The sequence below is a fragment of the Maniola jurtina genome, chromosome 8 (genome assembly GCF_905333055.1).
Source record: "Maniola jurtina chromosome 8, ilManJurt1.1, whole genome shotgun sequence".
NCBI classification, from domain to species: domain Eukaryota; kingdom Metazoa; phylum Arthropoda; class Insecta; order Lepidoptera; family Nymphalidae; genus Maniola; species Maniola jurtina.
The window spans coordinates 958,106-980,826 of NC_060036.1; the positions used below are offsets into that span (position 1 = coordinate 958,106).

Consider the following 22,721-nt stretch of genomic DNA (forward strand, 5'->3'; position numbering starts at 1 on the left):
AAACTACTGGATGGATTTGGCTGAAATTCGGAATGGAGATAGATAATATCCTGGATTAGCACATAGGCTACTTTTTATCCCGGAAAACCAAAGAGTTCCCATGGGATTTCGAAAAACCTAGATCCACGCGGACGAAGTCGCGGGCGTCAGCTAGTAAGATATAAAATACGTAGACGTATTAAAGATTAATTAATAAAAAAAATGGTTTGTGAGCGCTGTTGTTGAATGATAAACTATTTAAAGGTTTATTTACACTAAACCGTGGTCTTGTGGTGTGGATGTGATAATGTGGATGTAGTCTTAATTTTTTAAGATAGAGGCAGACCTGAGATAAATCTGCCCCTCGTGCATGCCAGTAGGGTTCCGTAGTTATGCTTACTGAAAACCGAAATTACTAATTAGTAATTACCCTAAATCGAAAGAAAAATGATTTTCATTCAGAAAGATTGTCGAGACTGTGAAAAATCATTATCAGGTTTTTTAAATTTTTTCACTACACCAAACATTTTTTACTTTTATTTTTCACTAGCTGATGCCCGCGACTTCGTCCGCGTGGATATAGGTTTTTTTTTAAATCGCGTGGGATAACTCATTGATTTTCCGGGTTAAAAAGTAGCTTATTTGTTAATCCAGGGTATAATCTATTTGAATCCTAAATTTCAGCCAAATCTGTCTAGTAGTTTAACAAGTGAAAGAGTAATAAGCATACACACATACGCACATACACACAATCTTTCGCATTTATAATATAAGTGTGATATTCAGGGGTAACCTGTAAAAATTTTCAAAAATCGAAATATACCTACATTATCAGGTATTTAACTGTGTACGTATGTTTCAACGGTTCGTTTTTCGGTTTGTCAGGGTTTGCCTTTTTTTTTAAATGGCTGTGATACAGAAACGGACAGACGGACTGGACGGAACCCTAGTTGTAATACAGAACCCCAAAAATGATTCGTAAACGTCGTAAAACGATAAACATCCTAAATGTGTAATTAATTAACAGTGTCGCTAACAAATTTTGTCTCGAGTCGGCAGTGGGACAAAAACAGGTATAATTTATGTGTTCGCGTTGACAACCCTACCCGGCGGCAGGTTGAAAGAGTCACGAGTGATTGATGACCCTGCTTCCCTCCCACGTGCCTCAACCGACTAGAACTGACTTTGGACCTAAGGCTGAGTCCATATTGGTCAATATGGTCCATTTTGGTTATTGGTGGGTATGTTTTGATCGATAAAGAATAAAAGAATATTGAAAAATTCCTAACTTCTTATCCCAGTTCGCTTTGCGTCTTTACACTCCATTCAACCATCGAAACTTTTTAGATAATGTTTACTCTATACGGAATTATTCTTCCTATCACATTAACTTTGTAATTTTTTTTTTAATTACATAGACTAGCGCTTGGCCAATCAGACCTGCTAGCAAGTGATGATGCAGCCTAAGATGGAGCGCGCTTGACTGGAAGTTGCCTATTCACTATCACACTAATATTATAAAGGCGAAAGTTTGTATGTGTGTGTGTGTGTGTGTGTGTGTGTGTGTTTGTTACTCCTTCACGCAAAAACTACTGGACGGATTTGGCTGAAATTTGGAATGAAGATAGATAATATCCTGGATTAGCAAATAGGCTACTTTTTATCCCGGAAAATCAAAGAGTTCCCACGGGATTTCGAAAAGTCGTTAGAACGGTCCTCTAAAGAATCCCTATCCTTACTATGACTTATTCCAGATATTATGATAATGTGTATTCATCTAAAGAATTGCTTCCACTTAACAAGATTCAAAGTAGCATTAACTTTAAATTTTTGCAATAAATTAAAACTTCAACAAAGGCAACAACACTCGCTAACATTATCAAGATCTCATAAAAAGCCATGTCCTTTGTATTTCACGTTTTACGACCAACGCGAAGGAAAAACGTTTAGCTGGATTTATTCACACTGATATTATAAATGAGAATCATTTTTGTCCGTCTTTGCGTCTGGTTTATCATCTTTTTTCAAACAAGATAAAGTTGAAAACTAAAACCCGACTGCGATCGTCAATAAACGCTGAAATATTATAGTAAAATTGTTTTTTCTGTCGCTTGGTATATTTTAATGTTGTAGTACATTTATGTTTATGAACTCTCCTTTTATGAATTTTCTCCACTTTCATTTGACACCCCACTTGATACAATAGCAAAAAAAAATCATTCAAAAACACCTCAGTCATCAAAATCGGCCCAGTAGTTTAGGCGCTACGGTGGAACACACAGAATCTGGATATAAACATACACACACACACATGCATACACACAATATACCCTTCCTTTTGGCTTTGCCGCAGTAGGGTGAAAAAGAAATTTAGAAATGGCAATAGTACATAGTACTAAGTTTGTAGGTAGGTACGTAATTATAGAGGTAGCGCTCCGGCTACACGCTCCGTTTTCTAGCCTGCGCAGTTAAAACTGCACAGGCAAGACCGAGAACTGCTCAATCCTTAACTTTAGCAAGTTACTGATTATTCGAGCCACACTTCTGGAACTACGCGGGATACCATCTTGCCGTCCACACGCACGCACCAGCTGGCTTGTGCAGGTAAGCCGGAGCGTGTAGCTGGAGCTTAAGGCAGGTCGGAGATTGAGCAGCGATGGATCGATAATTATGTTGGTGGTTTACTTTACAAATGAAGTCTTTGTTTTATTAATTTATAGTTAGTATGGCACTATGCATAGATCGATCTAATTTCGAGGAAGAAGGTAACCGCCGAATCAAACTCGTCTGGGCGCGCGCGTTCGGGCTTCGAGTTGTCTTCGGGTTGCGAAGACAGGGCACATAGTTCGAAAAACCGATAGCCGGGGTCCCAAGGTGCTAGAATGAAGACTCTACAAGACTCGACTGGCACTCGACAAGACGACACCAAACGAGTTGCAGAGAGCTGGTGGATCCAGGCGACAGCGCAATACGGTTGCGTGTGGAAGTCCCTACAAGACAGCTATGTCCAGCAGTCAACGTCTATCGGTTGCTAACGATCGTGGTAATAATGCATAGATCTTCACTTTGGTCTTTTTTAACCGACTTGAAGGAGGAGGTTCTCAATTCGTCGGAATCTTATGTACGTTCCCCGATTACTCAAAAATGCCGGAGGTTCTCAATTCGTCGGAATCTTATGTAGGTATATTCCCCGATTACTCAAAAATGCCTGGTCCGATTTCAAAATTTTTTTGACGTGACAACGTCTTATAATTCGATAGAGCCGGCTGCACGCACGAAAAAACATGACTCATGCGGCGTTACCTCGCTCTGAGGCGTTCCATGTAAGGCTTGAAGTGCAAGCGAGAGCGCGGAACGAGCGACAAAGAAGCACAATCGGCCTTTGTTGTCACGTTCAACTATCGTCAGTAAACCGACTTTACAGACAACCAATTTTTTTTGTTTGACTTTCCAGGTGGTCCCATGTAAATTTCGTGAATATTTGATGAATATCTTCGGAAATGGAGAACAGAACTCCTCAATGGATAATAGTAAATTGCTCGTGATCAATGTAATAGCTTAGTAATCAGTAGGTTTTTAACCAGGTACAGCATATTTTATAGATTTATCCAGCGTACAATATTATCCCGCGTCTTTTCTTAGCAAGTGCTGAAGTTTGCCAGCATCTGAATAAGCCGCTCGCATGTTTACGGCCCCTATATCCGTTTCGCTGCGTAAATACACTTAATGGCCGACATTTTGTGAGCGCTTTTATTGTGAAGTTTTTATTATGAAGAAAATCATTTGTTTAGTCTGTATACGGTTATTGCGAACCGAGTTGATGCGTATCGGGGTTTATTAGGGGTACTTTATTACCCCTTTATGTACTGCGTTTAAATCGAATACGTACTGAGTTTTAAATTTAAGAGCGCTCTCCATGGTCGCTACAAATACGTCCTAGTTGAGCGTGACAGGATTGCCATCAACATTTACGGATGGAACATACTCAAGAGAAAGATGCGTGGTGTGTGAAAAACATAAATCAACATTTTGTATTACGTAAATTTTTTGCATAATAATTTTTAATTAATTAAACTCAAAATCTTTGAAATTATTACCAAGCAACGTTTGCATTAAAGCCAATAGTTTTGCAATTTTTTTGTTTCTTTCATCGTTTATTTTCGCACAAGATCGACTCAAAAATTTAAAAAAGACACATTGCAAGTGTCGTTACTTATAAAATAAGTATCTACCTTTAGGATCGATGCCTATAGGTAATTTTTCTACGCTTATTATTTTAAGGCAAAGATAATGGATAGATAAATCGATATCTGGCTTAGTTTTAGATCTAGTTAGAACAACAAATAATAGAATAAGTAACAGACGTGTTAATACGATTGTATAGAAAAGCGCATAAAAAGTGTAACCTTAAAACATACGAGCAACCGGATGGTAATAATTAAATTCGATCTTAATCAGCGAATATGATAGCCGTTCCGTTCTTATAATAAACAATCTTAAAAGGATTCATTTGGTTGCGAAATTAAGTTAATCTTGACAGGCAATCTCTAATTATATACCTACCTACCTACTTAGCCAAAGATAAGACGTCTCATTATGATACAAAGTTTCGAAATTCAGGTGTTAATGATATAACAGTTACTCAAAAGAACGAAATAATATTACATCCAAAAGAATTATAGCAACTTGATAATGCCCGCGACTTTATCCGCGTAAATTTAGGTTTTTAAAAACCCTATGCGATGGGGAAGTCTTAAATTTTTCGGTACCAATACAGTAGCTTATATGTTTTCCCTGGGGCGCAAGCTACCCAGTGCCAAATTTTCTCAAAATCAGATTTCTCAAAATCAGAGGAAAGGTACTGAGTAGCTAGCTAGTACCTACTTTTGAACTACGCAACGGATTTAAAAGCGGTTTTTAACCCCCGACCCAAAAAGAGGGGTGTTATAAGTTTGACGTGTGTATCTGTGTATCTGTAGCTCCCAAACTAATGAACCGATTTTAATTTAGTTTTTTTTTTGTTTGAAAGGTGGCTTAATCGAGTGTTCTTAGCTATAATCCAAGAAAATCGGTTCAGCCGAAGAAAGTTATCAGCTCTTTTATAGTTTTTGTAACCTTCACTTGTAGGGGGTGTTATAAATTTTTAATTTACACTTGTCATACTAGATAGATAGAGTGATTCAAGAGGAAGGTTTAGGTATATATTTAATATCTATTTGTGTGAATTTGTTGAAATATGACGATAATTTTTTCAACATAATAATGAAATGAAAAAGAAATGAAAATGTATTTATTTAGCAGAAAAATATCATTTTTGAACAAGAAACAAGGTTATGAGAGCTTTCATCGAAATTGCGTCGCATTCTTTTGAAATCTAACAAAATAACCACACTGACACCACATTAGTGTCTACTGTACTGTAATATTAATGGCTGATTCACACCAATTGCGTATGCAGCTCGTACACATGACACGTGCGTAGTGACGAGCGTGGACAAATAGACGTAACTGCACGCATTACGTCTACGTGAACGTTCACGCCACACAAGCGGTATGCCATGTTTCATACAGTTCCATACATTAAAACGCAATGGTACGCGCTACGTCTGCGCTTACGCAGCCTGTGTGAACGAGCTCTTAATGAATTTCGAAGTTAAATTCCCGCTCCCACTTCAAAAATTAAATATACAAGCGACACGATAATCTTTCCCGACGATAAACCAGTGTCAGAGCGCTATAATAATTTTGAAACAGTCTATTAAGTGAATCTTTATGATAATAGCGGAACAGAAGTCGCGGCCGCGTTCCGACTGCCTGTTATTTTGATGCATTATCATATTTAAACAATTCAGATGATAATAGACACGTCGGGCGAAACCCTTTGGTAATATAAATGGTGGTATTATTATTTATTTATGGGTTTCCTTCCTCTGGCCCGGGGGCGATGTAGCATATTTCATTGAGCGAAAAAATGCTTCGGAGTCGTGAGTTTATACTCTTTGTACTAGCGATGGGTATGGTTGCTGATTTTGTGAAATGATTATCACACTATCACACTTTAATATTATAAAGGCGAAAGTTTGTGTGTATGTATGTATGTGTGTGTGTGTGTGTGTGTATGTTTGTTACTCCTTCACGCAAAAACTACTAGACGGATTTGGCTGAAATTTGGAATAGAGATAGATAATATCCTGGATTAGCACATAGGCTACCTTTCATTCCGGAAAATCAAAGAGTTCCCACGGTATTTCGAAAAACCTAAATCCACGCGGGCGAAGTCGCGGGCATCGGCTAGTTTTATATCATTTACCTAGGTGACCCAGGTTAATTGAACAGCCATACCTACCTATTATACAGGCTGTAACCAGAATGCTGGCAAAAACTTGGCATTATTATTGTACCTTCACAACACAATCCAATACCAATAACCATTTGCCTTATCTCGTAGTTTCAGTGGTTTAATATTTTAATAGGTAAAATAGATAAAAATTACAATAAAAAAAAATAGCAAGTGGTTAATGTGAAAATACTTTTCATGTGATTTTTCACATGCTACTTTGGTATGGTCCACTCTTTACAGAGTGGGGTCCGGTTGGAGTACCTGAAACGACTCGGTATATGTAAGCTTGTTGCAGCAATAATAAAGATTTATGCGACATTCGGCGGTAGCGTGTTTTGTTCTCTGTTAAGAGACGATTCGTTTTCTGCGAGTTCAATAGCGATCTTTATTGTGTATCGTGAGTTATAGTCATCGTTGCTACTTCCAATCTCGGCTTTAAGAGTGCTCTCCATGATTGCTTCAAGTCGAACGTGAGAGCATGCTACTGCAATCTTACGGGCGGGACATACTCAAGATGCGTGATGAGTGAACAACTCAAATCCACGTTTGGAAACTAATCTGAAAATTTTAACAAATTGAAAGACATTTAAGATCTGTTATTAAAAAAAGTTTGTTGTTTTTAAACCAATAGCTTTGCAATTTTAAAGTTTCTTACATGGTTTATTTACGCACAAAGTTGCCTCATTTGGCTTCAAATATGTTACAAGAGGCATTACTTTGAAATAAATCAAATCTTACACTATTTGATGGAATAGATAATGGAGAGAAAAATTGATTGATTACTTAGTTTTATATCTAAAGCAATACACAATAGATTTTTTTTTTCTGAGAAACTCAAAACGATCAATGGCTCAAGAACGGACCCTTTTTGCATAATATGGACGTTTATAGATCATTTGGTGTAGTTTGACCTCCTCTACAACCTCTGAAAGAGAAGGTAACACAAAAAAAAAATGCCATGATTCGTTATGGAGAAACGCGTAAAAAGTGTAACCTTAACTTCCAATTCCCTTCGGTGTTTCGCTGTTTTTATTATCGCTCCTAACATCTCGACTCGAGTAGTCATTGTGATATTAATTTATTTCTATATCCTGCCTCCTCCGTTCAACATCACACGTACATAAAGTATTACTTTATCGCCTATAACTTACGGTTAGTAGACATGATGTCGATTGTTCGCGATCTGATCTACAATGTTTCTTGTCAACGTTCCCATCATATCTCGGGGGCTTACATTCGCTCTGTGAACGTATCTGTGTGTAATTTTAGGGTTCCCTACCTCAAAAGGAAAAAGGAAACCTTATAGGATCACTTCGTTGTCTGTCTGTCTTTCGTGTCTGGTAATTCAGGAAACCAAAACCTATAAAGTATTTCCCGTTGAAAATAAAATTTAGCAGGTAGGTACCTAAGTCTTATAAAACAAGTAAAGGATTAACCTTGAATTTATGGCTACATCCCAAAAAAATCGAGTTCAGGACCAAATAATTAGTTTACTAAATCAGATCATAGATGACACTGTCATTTATTAACTTGCAGTGTTCTAATGGAGCAATAAATTTTTTTTGACAGGTTTGAGATTTCTTGTATGGTGATACGGAATCCTTCATGTGTGAGTCCGACTCGTACTTGGCCGGTTTTTTCAAGTAATCTCATTATTACGTCCCGCGCCGTGGCACGGTGATTAAGTACTTGATTTATAGCATATGCAATTTGCATCACAACCGACGCCATAGCTTTTTGCTCGCAGCCGATGATTATCGTCCGTATCGCGTCGGATTTAATGATAGTTGTTTCATGACTCGCCGAGCTTGCTATCGGGGACGTTTCATTAAACTTCTTTACATGCATTACTTCGGCGAATGTGTCTGATTATGTTAATAGGCCCCGTACAAGGTGCTCGTATGCCGTATCTTCCTCTTCTACGACCGTTAATGGATTGTTTACTGACTTAAGAGCTCCCGAGACGGTCAAGCAGCTTGACGTCCAGCACATAGATTCTTGCTTGACTCAAGCATTCTGACCGTTTACAGCTTGATGCTTGAGTCAAGCATTTACGTGCTTGCCGCGCGATTGATGCGATTTTATATTTTTGCTTGACGCGACGTGCGGACAGTGTTCGAAATATGAGAAAAGTGCCGTTTGCTTGATCAAGCCACTTGACGGGGGCATCAAGCAGCTTGATCAAGCAAAATAAATCTACGTGCTTGACATCTAACCGCATGATCGTCTTGGAAACTCTTAACTTGGAGTTTTCATTTCCCCAGCTTTCGTATTGAATTAACAAGTAATGTGCATATTATCGTTTCTTTGTAGTCGTAACTTCATCGTTATCAACCCATCACCGGCTCACTACTGAGCACGGGTCTCCTTCCAGAATGAGAATGCTTCAGGCCATAGTTCGTCACGCTGGCCAATTGCGGATTGGTAGCCTTCACATGCCTTTGGGAATATTATTAAGAACTCTCAGGCATGCAGGTTTCTTAACAATATTTTGTTTTACAATTAAAACAAGTGATCATTAATAACTTGAAACAGATATGACTCCTTAAAGTTAGAGATGCCCGGGTTCAAAACTTCAAATCCCCTGTCCTGTATTTACCTGTACTGTATTTTCAGTCAGTTGCTTTTACAGTCGTTTATGCGAAATAAAAACACGACGTCTCGTTGACGTTATTTCATTGTTGTATCACGTAGCTCGACAGCAGTGACATTGTTGTGAAACACGTGTCCGTTTATCTGGCACTTGGCAGTGGCAACTGGCAGGCTGGCACTATCGCCTGGCTCTGGCGGTGTGCGTGCGAATAGATATTATCGTACATAAAACTAAACGGCGCGCCACGAAATTTATGAATCGGCCCGAGAGCTGCCTTCCTCACAAAAGTTGTTTATAGCCACGCCGCGTAGGGTTGCTAAATATATTACCATTTTATTGCTAGTCTACGGACATCATAATTTTCTTTCTTTATGCCACGACTGAGTTTTAATGGCCCGATATATCATATTAAAAAGTCCCCCGTCGTGAGTGTGGTTAATTTAATCGATATTATTATTGTTTATCGTCGGAGAGAGGCTGTGGGATTTGCGTTGAGATTGAAATATCGTCGGTCGATTTTGTTAACTGGTGATCTCACACATAGATTTTCTAATCCGCTATACTTACCTATTCAGCATGATCAAACATCGATTATAAGGAATGATACACGAATTACTGCGGAGGCGTGGTGATCAATCATATGTAAACAATATTAATGATGTCTGTCTTGTGTTCGGTTCTGAATCAATCATCGTGTTCCATCATTTGGATTGTAGAATTAAGTATGATTGTAATGCGTTTGCTATCGCTGGGTGATTAATTGTAGATCAAGAATACTTTTATTCTTTATATTAGGGTTAACAGTATAAAGATTTTAAATGTTTTCGATATTTTTTAGGGTTCCGTACCTCAAACACAAAAACATAACCCATCACTTTGTTGTCTGTCTGTCTGCATGTCTGTCTGTCTGTCCGTGTGTCGTGTATGTCAAGAAAATCTATAGGGTACCTACTTCCCGTTGACCTAGAATCATGAATTTTTTTAGGTCTTATAGCACAAGTAAAGGAAAAAATCCGAAAACCGTGAATTTATGGTTTCATCACAAAACAAAATTAAAATTTGTTCATGGACAAATAATTAGTATTTTTGATTTATCGTGTAAACTGTCGAAAAAAAATACTCGAGTAGGAAACCCTCGGTGCGCGTGTCTGACTCGCACTTGGCTGGTTTTTTAAATTACAGATAAGTGAATGTTATAAAAAAAATAACTTTGCAAAATTAAAATTTTTTGATGTAGGTACTTTCAAGTTTAAAATATGTATATCATGTAACAAACAATGCTCGAAGTTTCGTTCGGGAAATTAAACAGTTGATTTAGTAGACACCCGTAGGCGACTTGCGAGCCCGTGGGTGAACTAAAATACTGCACTTGTCTTTAAAAGAAGTTGTACCTTTTGTTTTAGCAAAGTTTATTGATATGAAACAAATAAAATATATCCTGAGATTCTTTGACTACTACGACTTATATCTACGATTTCATTTCAAGCCCCTTGCTTGAAATGAAATCGTAGATATACTATAAGTAGATTTTAATATTTAGAGAAGAATAAGCCAAAAAAAACTAGTATTGAAAATCTCAATTCAATTAAAATAGGTTTGGTTAATATTTGCTCAAATTATAAATTCTCAACATTAACTCTACCTACTTTTTACACATAATAATCAAAAATTAACAAGTGTTAATTTTTGAATATTATGTAAAAAGTGGATACTATTATGTGTATAAAATAATGACAGTGAAATCAAAACTTAAGTTCAAGTGTATGTTCAAAAATTTAAGTGGATATAAAACTAATTTAATCACGAGACTCGATGCGATTCTTGTTATTAAATTAGTTTCATCTCAACTTAAATTTGTTTTGATTAATTAACGTTCATATCGTAATTATTTTCTGCTACTATAATAATTATTTGATTTTTCACCAGTACCTAACTCTACTTCTAATTTTGCACGCCAAGTAGACATAATATTGCATAACAGCTCAAATGTAATATTAAATCGATTTTCATTTATTTGTACTCATAATAATTAACAAAATAAAATTCATTTTATTTTATTTCTGATTGTGTGTGTATGTGTGTGTCTGTGCGTGTGTATGTGTGTCACTTTAGTGTGATACTGATAATAATTTATAAACAATTAAACAATATTCAAAAGAGAAAACGTGGTAGTCAGCCAGACAGCAGCAACCATAATTTAAAACAACATAATTATTAATTAAAATGCAATATGAGCCACAAAACAACCGATGTCAATAAAAACCTTAAAAGATCCAATCTCTTTCGAGAAGCTATAAAGTATTTTTATTTATTTCAATGGCGGTTTGTAAGTTGTCAGTTATAATGAATATATTACCAGTAGCAGCGACTATACTTTTGAGAAGGAGCGATTACTATTTAAAGGAGCGATCGGTCGGCATACTGATAAACAGCGAGATAACAATACATCTCCGACATCGTTCACGCATTCTCTATCCCCATCCATTACTGTTTCATCTTCAATAACAAGTTTCGCTGTACCAGCTTCAACAGGACCACCTATCGCACCATTCCCAACTTTATTACTATCTATTTTAAGTTCAAAATCAGTTGAAGTTGTTACCTCAGCAGGAGCGCTAACTCTTTCATCTATCATAATCGTTCATGCTGAAAACAATCAAGATTGATTTTTGCTGCGATCCAAATTCAACTTTAACAGTGTTGTATTATAGTTGAAGTTTGCGTAGCGGTGTGTACCTTTGTCGGTTGATAGCTAACCACCGTCGGAGGCGCATGTAGGCGGCGGCGTAACGAAGGGACCCACGGAAAATGACAAATGACATCTGCCTACCGCCTGTCAAATAACGGACAGATAATAAATGACCCCGATTGTTTATCATCAAATATCTCATATATCATTATGGCGTACTCAGCGCTTTACGGAGGGCGCTTTGACTTGGTGCTATGATTAATAATGTTTAGTTAATTTTGAGCCTGTAATGTAAATAGTTTTAGGGTGATTTTGGTGATGTCATCGCCGGACGAGTATTTTGATGGCGTGAGCAATTACGATAATGGTCTTATGATTATAAAGGTAACTTGTTTTTACCCTCGGCTTCACTCGTGTGAAATTCGGGTCCAGATATATTTCCAGATTTTATGCTAATTATAATGTAGAACTTATTTATAAAGGTACAATTTGAGAAAAAGACATTCTGAGAAACGCCAAAAGGGACAATACGAGAAAGGATATTTGGTAAAATGGCGCTTAGACGAGCTTGAAGACTGATATTAAGATTTTGAACTGCAAAATTTGGATCTAAACGGTCCAGTCGCAAATGATCTATCCATACATGATTTTAGTAAAAACAGTAAGTACCTACATAGATTGAAACAGCAAATAAGTATATATTATGTTGTTTCCTGTTTAGAAAATTAAATTAAATTCAGTAATTATTTGTAAAACATTTACAACTTATCTTAATAAATCAACAAGAAACTATCTTTATGACAGACACTACTAAAAGCGCTGTTTTATGTTTCAGGAAATACAAACATTTTGAATTACAAAATGTCACAAGTTACCAGCTGAACCATAAAAGTCATGTTTCATACTTTACACCGATGCAAAGAGACTTTGAATATAAATCTTACCTCCCTAACCATAAGTCACACACGCCACACCGTGTTTACTAACTTGCTTTCCAACATGACAACATGCGCTACAGTTACCACTTCACCTGTACCGTCGTTTTGATCTAAAATAGCTTTTATCTCTTTAGCGTTTAAGTCTATGAGGATAGTAAAGTTATGTTTGTGTTTCTAAATGACAATAGGGTTCGTGCTTGGGCTGTCAGTCTCCTGTCCGATGATCGTGAGGTGACTAATTCAGGAACTGACCTAACTTCATGTTCACGTCTTGGGAGGCGAATATTGTTTTGAAGGGTTTGCACGATTTTCAATATCCGGTGTAATTGTGGTTTTGTAGTAGACACTTTTAGTTTGGTACAGTAATTAATTTATCTATTCTTTTATTACTAGTTTGGCTATCATATTTTAGTAGGTAGGTAACATCGCTTCCACCTATTATATGGAAAAACATTTATTTTTTGACGTACTTCTGCAGTCCTAATTGTTTTCTTTCCATACAATAAAATGATCCTTACGTGAAACTGAGTCGATCGGCATTTAAAAATTCTTAGACAATTTCATTGATTTTCATGGACAACTCACGCTTGCCCAAAAAATTGACTAGGTATACCAAAATTATTTTTACAAAAAAAGAGCTTAAATTTCCTAAGACAATAATTTCACTGTACCTGCTATGGTTTTGGATTTCCCCATATTATTCCCCATATTCCCCAGTTAAAAAACACACAGTATATTATAAATGTATGCTCCAAAAGTCCGAACTATGTAAGATGAACATCTTAAATATTTTCTAATTTATTATTATCCAATAAGTTATGATATTAAGGTCTGCGGAAAACGGTTCATCAAATCAAAATATTTAAACCGCTAGGTATTGTGTGTTGCCACAGTGAGGAAAGAATTTGGATATCAAGAGATTGGGTGAAGATTAAAACCATTATTATCGACAGAAATTATTAGTATATTCACTTCTTGGGCCATACGCTTAATTTTCGGAACAGAGCGGTAAGCTTGATAAATGAGTGTCGGAATTTCAAAGGGGAACAATGGAGACCTGACCTGAGACAGGTCGTTAATCAAAAAACATCTATCGCGTCAAGGTCTAACCTTCTAAGCGTCTTAAGTAGTGTGTGGTATGATTTTATAAAGACTCAATGAAGCTGATGCTACATAACTGAGGAGGAAAATGTTATTTAATTTATTATTCACACGGTTATTAATATTGAATTCATAAATATTATAAGTTAATTTTAATAATAGAGTATTCATTTGAAAAAATATTATCTTTTAGGTAAACTATTCTTATAGCTTTTACTTAAGCTCAATTTTTCTGCGGTTTGGCAAGTCAGGTAGGTAAATTAATAGAATTTATTTAAAAAATTCTCGTTTTACTTAAGTACTCTTTTTTTCTAATTACTGTTTAATAAACCATAATGATTTTCAAATGTGTACCTATTAAACATTATACCACCCGAGAGTCAAGAGGGTAAACCATTTCTTTTTTCGATTAACGTTTTTCATATCCTAAAAGAAAAAAAAGAAAAAAGAAAAAAATCCTACCTCCTAGGATTTTTTTTTTTCAAAATTATAATATGCCTCCGTACAGCGGTAATACCTTAATGACAAATAGACAGATGGATAGATAGACGGACAGACAGACAGACGGACTGGATGAAACTACATATATGAGGTCTTACAGGATCCTAAAAATAGATTATATCTAATACCCAAGCTTCTTCCGCCATCTCTAGTAAGCCTCATCAAACCAGCTCCCCATTATTAAGATCTCGGCAAGATTTGATGTAAGGTGCATTATGACAAATGGTCGATCAACGTCAGCCATAATAGGATTACTCCCCTAATTCTCGGGGGTATGCTGCGTGTGACATGGTAGCTTTCTTAGAAGAATGATCAGCTTATAAATTGGGTTTGATGTTTGATAAATAACTGAATAATGGATGTGGAATAATGCCTTTATAATATTTAAATTAGTTAGCTCGATGGTTTTAAATTCATATCGAAACAACTAGCTGATGCCCGCGACTTCGTCCGCGTGAATTGAGGTTTTTAAAAAGCCTTTTGCGCTTGACTGCAATCATAGTAAGCTGGAGATGATGCAGCCTAAGGCGGAGCGCGCTTGCCCAGAAGGTGCCTATTCACTCTTCTTTTGAAGGTACCAATGTTATAGCTAGCGGGAAAAACGGAAGCCGGAAGGGCATTCCATATTCTAGCAGTGCGTATTAGAAACGAGGAAGCAAATCGCCTCGTACGAGACCGTGGGATTTCGACTATGTAGGGATCTAGGGATGCAGACCTAGCCTATGCCTTGTATCATGTAGTAGAGAAACTCCAAAATTAAATTAAGCTACAGCTATTTTAACTCCCGACCCAAAAAGAGGGGTGTTATAAGTTTGACTTGTGTATCAGTGTATCTGTCTGTGGCATCGTAGCTCCTAAACGAATGAACCGATTTTAATTTAGTTTTATTTGTTTGAAAGGTGGCTTCATCGAGAGTATTTTAGCTATGATCCAAGAAAATCGATTCAGCCGTTTGAAAGTTATTAGAGGTTTTGTGTCGGGGGTTTTTAAATTTTTAATTTAATTTTTACTTATATGCTAACACACTACAGCACCTATTTTTATCTACAAAACTCAGTAATAAGACTGCGCTGGTTTATCCAGCGGGTTTCCTAGAAAGCTACATCATGCACGGCGGATGCGGCGCAAATAAAGGCGAACCGGAAACGACAATCGCTTCATCGACAAATTTATGCAGTTGTAAAGGAAGATTTATATGTGAGGAGGCGACGTGTGAAGTCGTTGGATATACGGACACTTAGGATGGACAATCTTTTTTTTTAATGTATTAACTAGCGCTTGGCTGTAATCAGATCTGCTAGCAATTAGTGATGATGCAGCCTAAGATGGAGAGCGCTTGCTTAAAAGTTGCCTATTAACTATTGACTTGAAGGTACCCATATTAAAAGTGGAAGGGGAAACTGATGCTGGAAGGGCGTTCCATATCCTAGCATCTTATAGTTTTTATGAGTCCGTAGTAAAAAAGGAAACCTTATAGATCCGCCATGTCTGTCTGTCATTCTGTTCGCGGCTTAGCTCAGAGACTTTCAGTACCTAGAAAGCTGTAAATGGTTATATCTACTACAATATACATACATTAATATGTATCACGTGGATAAACGACTAAATAAAATCTTGAAGAAAATAAAATGTACGGTAAGTAGATACCTACCTCCTCTACGCGTAAAGTGGGGATAAATTTTTTTCTGTATGGGTTATCGCTGGATAGGTCTTTCAAAAATGTTGCAGCTGTGTAAAAATTATTCTTTGACTAGCCGATGCCCGCGACTTCGCCCGCGTGGATTTGGGTTTTTCGAAATCCCGTGGGAACTCTTTGATTTTCTGGGATAAAAAGTAGCCTATGTGCTAATCCAGGATATTATCTATCTTCATTCTAAATTTCAGCCAAATCCGTCCAGTAGTTTTTGCGTGAAGGAGTAACAAACATACACACACACACACACACACACACACATACAAACTTTCGCCTTTATAATATTAGTGTGATTAGTGATTTAGATTTGAAAGTTATCAGCTCTTTTCTGGTTACTGTAACCTTCACTTGTCGGGGGTGTTATAAATTTTTAATTTACACTTGTATATTTTGAAGTATAGGGCTGTGTGTCCCAAAACGATTTCCATGCCTAATAACGCGTGGAGCTTTATGTTATTCTGAAAAATTTATGCTCACGAAAAATGACATCAAAGGAGAGCGGCCATGTTTGTGCGATGATCGTAAATCTATTATAATAACTCATTTTCTGCGGCGCTTCAAAGTGGAGGATGTTTGATATTACTGTAATACATATTACCCACCATTTTGATTTAAATTGAAGCTTTGCTTAGCATCTTTTTAGTTGATTTATGTTTTAGATTTAAGTCAAGAGAGAGTACTCATTCCAACCTCTAATTGAAGAGCAAACTTCATACCTAATATTCCCCATTAATCAACAATAAAATTCCATTCATTCTACGTTCATTATGTTTCTCCATTTACACTTCATCAAACTCATTCTTAATACCAAGAAAAATATTTGCTGTAAACAAATTTAAGACCAATAAGCAAGGTAAAGGGTTTAATAGCAATTGAAAATAAATCATTAAAATTTTATGCATGGCTTCAGGGCGCTGCACCCTTGTTACAATAACGCAGCGGGAGCTGAGGTTATTAAAAAGGGCTTAATTTTAACGGTAGGTACTCGTAAGTACATATTCAAATTTTCCATGTGGAAAGGAGTAAAGTATATTATTATGCTTCTCAATAAATAACCAGACAAGTGCGAGTCAGACTCGCGCACTGAGGGTTCCGTACTCGGGTATTTTTTCCAACATTTTGAACGATAAATCAAAAACTATCATACATAAAAATAAATAAAAATTGGTTTTAGGATGTACAGGTAAAGCCCTTTCATATGATACCCCACTTGGTATAGTTAACTTATTTTGAAAATTGAAGCACATTTTAATTTTTATTAAATGATGTGACCCCAAATTCGTGGTTTTCAGATTTATTCCTGTACTTGTGTTATAAGACCTACCTACCTACCAAATTTCATGATTCTAGGTCAACGGGAAATTATAGGTTTCTTGACAGACAGACAACGAAGTGATCCTATAAGGGTTCCATTTTTCCTTTTGAGGTACGGAACCCTAAAAACCTGTCAAGTGCGAGTCGGACTCGCACACGAAGGGTTCCGTATCATCGTACAAGATATACAGTAACACCTTTATGTAGAATTGCGAGTTAATAACAGTCTGCGCAGTCATTTCAATTTTTTTTGTATGGTATAGCCACAAATTCGCGGTTTTCGGATTTTTCTCCTTTATTTGTTCTATAAGATCTACCTACCTGCCAAACATGATTCTAGGTCAACGGGATGTGCCCTATAGGTTTTCTTACTACCTAATCCTCCGCTGTCCGTCCGTGTGTCTGTCTATCTGACTATCAGCGAGCTATAATCATGAACTGGGACAACCCTCCATCTTCCATGGTTATAATTAAATAAATTGACTATAAAATATAATACGCTATAAATATGTTGACTAGATAATATTATAATAGGTAAGGTATTTGACAGATCCAGATGGCAATCGGGGTATAAGGTGGGGGGACGCCCCGCACACCCGCACGTCGCCCGTGCTATCCCACATCGATTGCCATCTTGACCTGTCGCGTACTTATAACCTATAACTACCTATATTTCGAGGGACGTAAATAAATACATACTTTCAAATACATTTCATGTTTATACTGAGTTAAAGAGTGCGGGCAATGTTACAGGACGGTCATTACGTGTGCGGGTGTATAATTTGCGAGTCGCAATCTACATCGTAATGACGGGTTGCTTGCCTTGTTTATTTATTTCTGAACCTCGATATTATGTCTTTGTTGGGGCTTTAAGCGGCTTTCGGTTCAGTAGCTACGAATATTCCTCTCTAAAGAGGTTCCCAGATTTGACGTAAGTAGGTATTATTTGACCTGCCTGTTTTTTTAATTCCATTACAAGTTAGCTCTTGACTGCGATCTCACCTAGTGGTAAGTGATGCAGTCTAAGATATGACAGTTTTTCATTACGCCCATGCCACTAATAAGTTTTTCGTACCGGAACCCTAAAACGCTTCGGGGCACGACTTTACCGGTAGAGTGGTAACTAGCCACGGCCGTAGCCTCCCAAAACCAACCAAACTAGACCAGAGACAATTTAGAAATTATTAATTCCCAAATTTTCTTTGCTGGGAATCAAAACCAGGTCCTCTCGCTTATAAGACCACAGCGCTCACCGCTGCGCCAGACAAGAAGAGTCTACAGCACAGAGTACAAGTGAAAATTAAAAATTTATATCACCCCCGACGATCCAAAGTATTTGAGTTTTCCAAAACATCATTTTCAAATAAATAATTATGTATTTAGGCAACGTCCATCTTGACAGCTTGACATTTGTCTATTGACATAATATTATGAACCTAACGGTTATCTAACCTTCTTTTCTACAAGAAAACTAGAAAAGAGCTGATAACTCTTAAACGGCTGAATCAATTTTTTTAGATTATAGCTAAGAACACTCTCGATCAAGCCACTTTTCAAACAAAAAAAACTAAATTAAAATCGGTTCATTCGTTTAGGCGCTACGATGCCACAGACAGATACACAGATACACAGATACACAGATACACAGATACACAGACACACAGATACACAGATACACACGTCAAACTTATAACACCCCTCTTTTTGGGTCGGGGGTTAAAAAAAAAATTACTCACGCGCAATGGGTATTCATACTTGCATATTAATTATACTTGAATAATATCGCAAGAAAAACTAGTTTACCATAAAAGTAGGTATAGACAATTGATTCATTACAATAGCCCATTAGCACAAATAGTGCATATAAAATTCATGTGAACGATTCGAGTATATTATTACCCTATTATACTTATCGTCCTAAGGGTCCTAACACACTGGTGTGTTCGTTCGCAAGCGTATTTTCTGTGATCTCATGTGAAAGTGCTCAACACGAATAATGTGGCAAGAGACATTACACATCAAACTTTAGAGAGAGGTTATCGGTTGCTTTAGTCTTGTAGAGCGTTGTCTCTGTCGTTGAGACTAAAATCTTAGGGACAAAGTGTACTTTTAGGTGTGAGTAACAGAAATAATGCTTTACGTAAACGAAGCTGCCGATTGTCTCTTTCTTATGTCTGATGAGTAGTCTTTCCATGTTGACAATGGCGACGTAATCTCTTTTAGCAATGTCTCATGGATAGCACACTGCTGATCGTCGTTTATTGTCGTCCTTTTATATAGTTTAGTATCTATGTAATGTTTTATTGATGTCCTAGAGAATAATGGAAATCCTATGGAAGCAGCTATATTGCGGCGGTAATGCAGTCCTACGTGAAATAAATAAATATTGAATATTAAAGTCGAATGAAATGGATGAAATCTTTGGTTACGACTTGGAATATGAGTGCTAGTTACTATATAAAAGCAAATAGTATTGGAGGTTGGAACGTTGCGTCGCTCGCAGCTCACCAGTGTGATAGCACCCTAACTATCGACCTTGAGACACGAATCGGAGCAATAAATCCGCGGCAACGATCGTGTTTGTTGCGTTATAAAGGTCTCAGTAATGGAGATAAGCGGGACTGATTATTTTAATGGCTATAATATGTTGCCCATTAATAAACAGAGACACTGATTAGTTTATAGAGTAGGTTATGACAAAGGCTCCTACTAGGTAGTCTAGGTACAGATTATAGAAAAACTTGGTTCCAGCCAACACCTTAGCACACTCTGGACACTCCATGCATACAGGCGAACTATTTTATCTTTTACTACTACCGGAACACCGGCCTGTAATTATTTATTACAGTAGAGCCGGAATCCATCGAAACTTTCTAACAGCGTAAGCAACAGAACTGAGTTTACCAGCAAGTATTGATAATATTTTGTGAGGGTTCCATTGAAGCTTTGCTTTATTTTTCAACACTGAAGTAAGTATCATAATTTGTTTATCATTAAATTAATATATAAAATCTTGGTATTGGGCAGTGCGAATTCAACACACTTAGTTTTCTTTGCATTTAGAAGTAAAATGTTAACAGTGACATACATAATATATTATACCTAGCTCTAGAGAGTTGAAATTTTTCACAGAGTGTTGTTTTCTATTGCCCCTAAAACGACAAAATAATAAAAACTTCAGAATAGCCAACATGTAAATTAAAAAGAAAATAATTGATTTGACTATTTTTTTTAACTGATTTGATTCCAAACCCTATTTTTTGTAAAATATTATTATACTCCATAATGTATCAGTCTAGAATTGTTTATTATGTTACTCAGTTTAAAATGTGTCTGGTATAAAAAAGTATGTAATACGCTTGTAATTACCGACCTTGAAATACAAATGGCGGCGATAAATCTGCCTTAATAGCCGTATTTGTAACATAATAGAGCTCTCAATAAACGTGCACAGGTTAACTTAGCATAGAGTGACTCAGTTCTAATAATAGTAACAGGTAGATTATTCAACATGGGGGTAATGTAATGTTTTCCATTACGGGCGCCGGGATGAATTCCAAGCGTAATGACTAACGAGGGATTATAGAGTAACTCCCGAGCGCAGCAAGGGTTTTGTATCTAATTTCGTAAGTGTAGCGCGGGGTTTAGGGACACCCAAGACAAAGACAGCATTACCCTCAAGTTCAATACTCTACATTTCACACCTCGCGCGACAACAAAATCAAAATCTTCGTATGCTTAAATAGAAGTTAGCTTTTGACTGCAATTATACCCGGTGGTAAGTGATCATGCAGTCTAAGATGGAAGTGGGCTAATTTGGAAGTGGTACGGTAGTTTTATTTTACTAAACCCCTAAGTTTCTACACGGCATCGTAGCGGAACGCAAAATCGCTTTGTGGCACGGCTTTGCCGGTTGGGTGGTAACTAGCCACGGCCGTAGCCTCCCAACAGACCAGACCAGAGATTTAGAAATTATAAAATCCGCCACTGCCGGGAATCGAACCTGGGACTTCCCACTAATCACCACTAAGCCAATGAGGTCGTCGGGTTTTCTCTGTATACAGGCTGCTCTGCGCGTCTTGTCCTAATAGATTTAATCGATTCGCCGCTGAACAGTGTTAAATAGATTACTATGAATTATGAGCCGCCGCGACAAACTTTACCATTTGTGATAATGTAATAGAATCGTGCCATGAATTCTCCCATTTTATTTGACAACTTACACTAATAAATTGTTATTAAGTCTATGGCCGATAAATTCCGATTTGTATTCTTGTAGTTTGTTTACTATTCCGGGTCACATTAAACTTATAATTTCTTATGCTAATAAAAAGGTTGTTTATGTCTTTTGTATTTAGAAATTTATAATTTACGGACATGAATGTGTTATTTTAGAATTCCGTGCAAGAAGGGTGCCAACGGAACCTATTAGTAAGCCTCAGCTGTCCGTCCGTCTGTCCATGCATCAGTCATTATATTATTATGTTAAGACACTACCACCGGTTCGAAAAGCAGATTCTACTGAGAAGATTTTAGGTATTTTGCAATTTGTCATCATAGTTTTTTAGTAGTTACAGTGACAATAGAAATGCACTCTAGGAAAACCTCAACTTTCTGTCTATTAAGATTCATGAGATTACAGCCCGCTGACGGACAGTCAGACGGACGGACGGTTGGGAAGTGGACTCTTAGCAATAGGTTCCCGTTAGCATCCTTCGGGACGGAAATCTAAAAAGATTGATCTTTTTTGTATTCACTCTAAAGGACCAATCAAGAACCTATTTTTTAAGTCAACATAACCAGAAATCAAACCTGTCATTTCACTTTAAATTGTCAGCAGTAAGATTGTCATCAAGCAAGCATTAACAATACTGCTTCATAAAACTGATCACATACCTACTATACTAATTACTGCATGAAGCCACATGTCTCTGTCCAATTTTTGTACCCTTTTTAACCGACTTCCAAAAAAGGAGGAGGTTCTCAATTCGTCGGGATCTTTTTTTTTTTTTTTTATTTTTTTTTTTATTTTTTATGTATGTTCCCCGATTACTCAAAAACCCCTGGACCGATTTGGAAAATTTTTTTTTTGTTTGAAAGGGTATACTGTGCAGGTGGTCCCATATAAATTTGGTGAAGATCTGATGAATATCTTCGGAGATGGAGAACAGAACTCCTCAATGGATAGGAGCAAATTGCTCGCGATCAGTGTAATAGCTTAGTAAACAGTAGGGTTTTAACTGGGCACAGCATATTATAGTACAGTAGGGCCACTAAAAATTGTGAAATAAAAAATTTTCAAAAGAAAAATAAAACCGACTTCAAAAACGACAAGCACTAAAAAGTAAAAAATAACTTTTGTTTAGCTACACGTGTAATGTACCTAGGTATGAAGTCGGGCGAGCTTCACTCTTGGATTTCTAATTTTGTTTTAATATGCTCGCTCGACTTCATACCTAGGTGCATTACACGTGTAGCTAAACAAAAGTTATTTTTTACTTTTTAGTGCTTGTCGTTTTTGAAGTCGGTTTTATTTTACAAGATAAAGTGAAAAAAGTGTTCATCGTATTCTA

At 36.8% G+C, this 22,721-nt stretch overlaps 1 long non-coding RNA gene across 1 annotated transcript; it reads left to right on the plus strand.

The window, feature by feature from the left end:
• Nucleotides 1-3,430: 3,430 nt before the first annotated feature.
• Nucleotides 3,431-22,452, plus strand: LOC123867878. Its single transcript, XR_006796524.1, has 3 exons — nt 3,431-3,563; nt 22,070-22,075; nt 22,399-22,452. It is a non-coding gene; the product is annotated as an uncharacterized LOC123867878 (long non-coding RNA).
• Nucleotides 22,453-22,721: the final 269 nt, after the last annotated feature.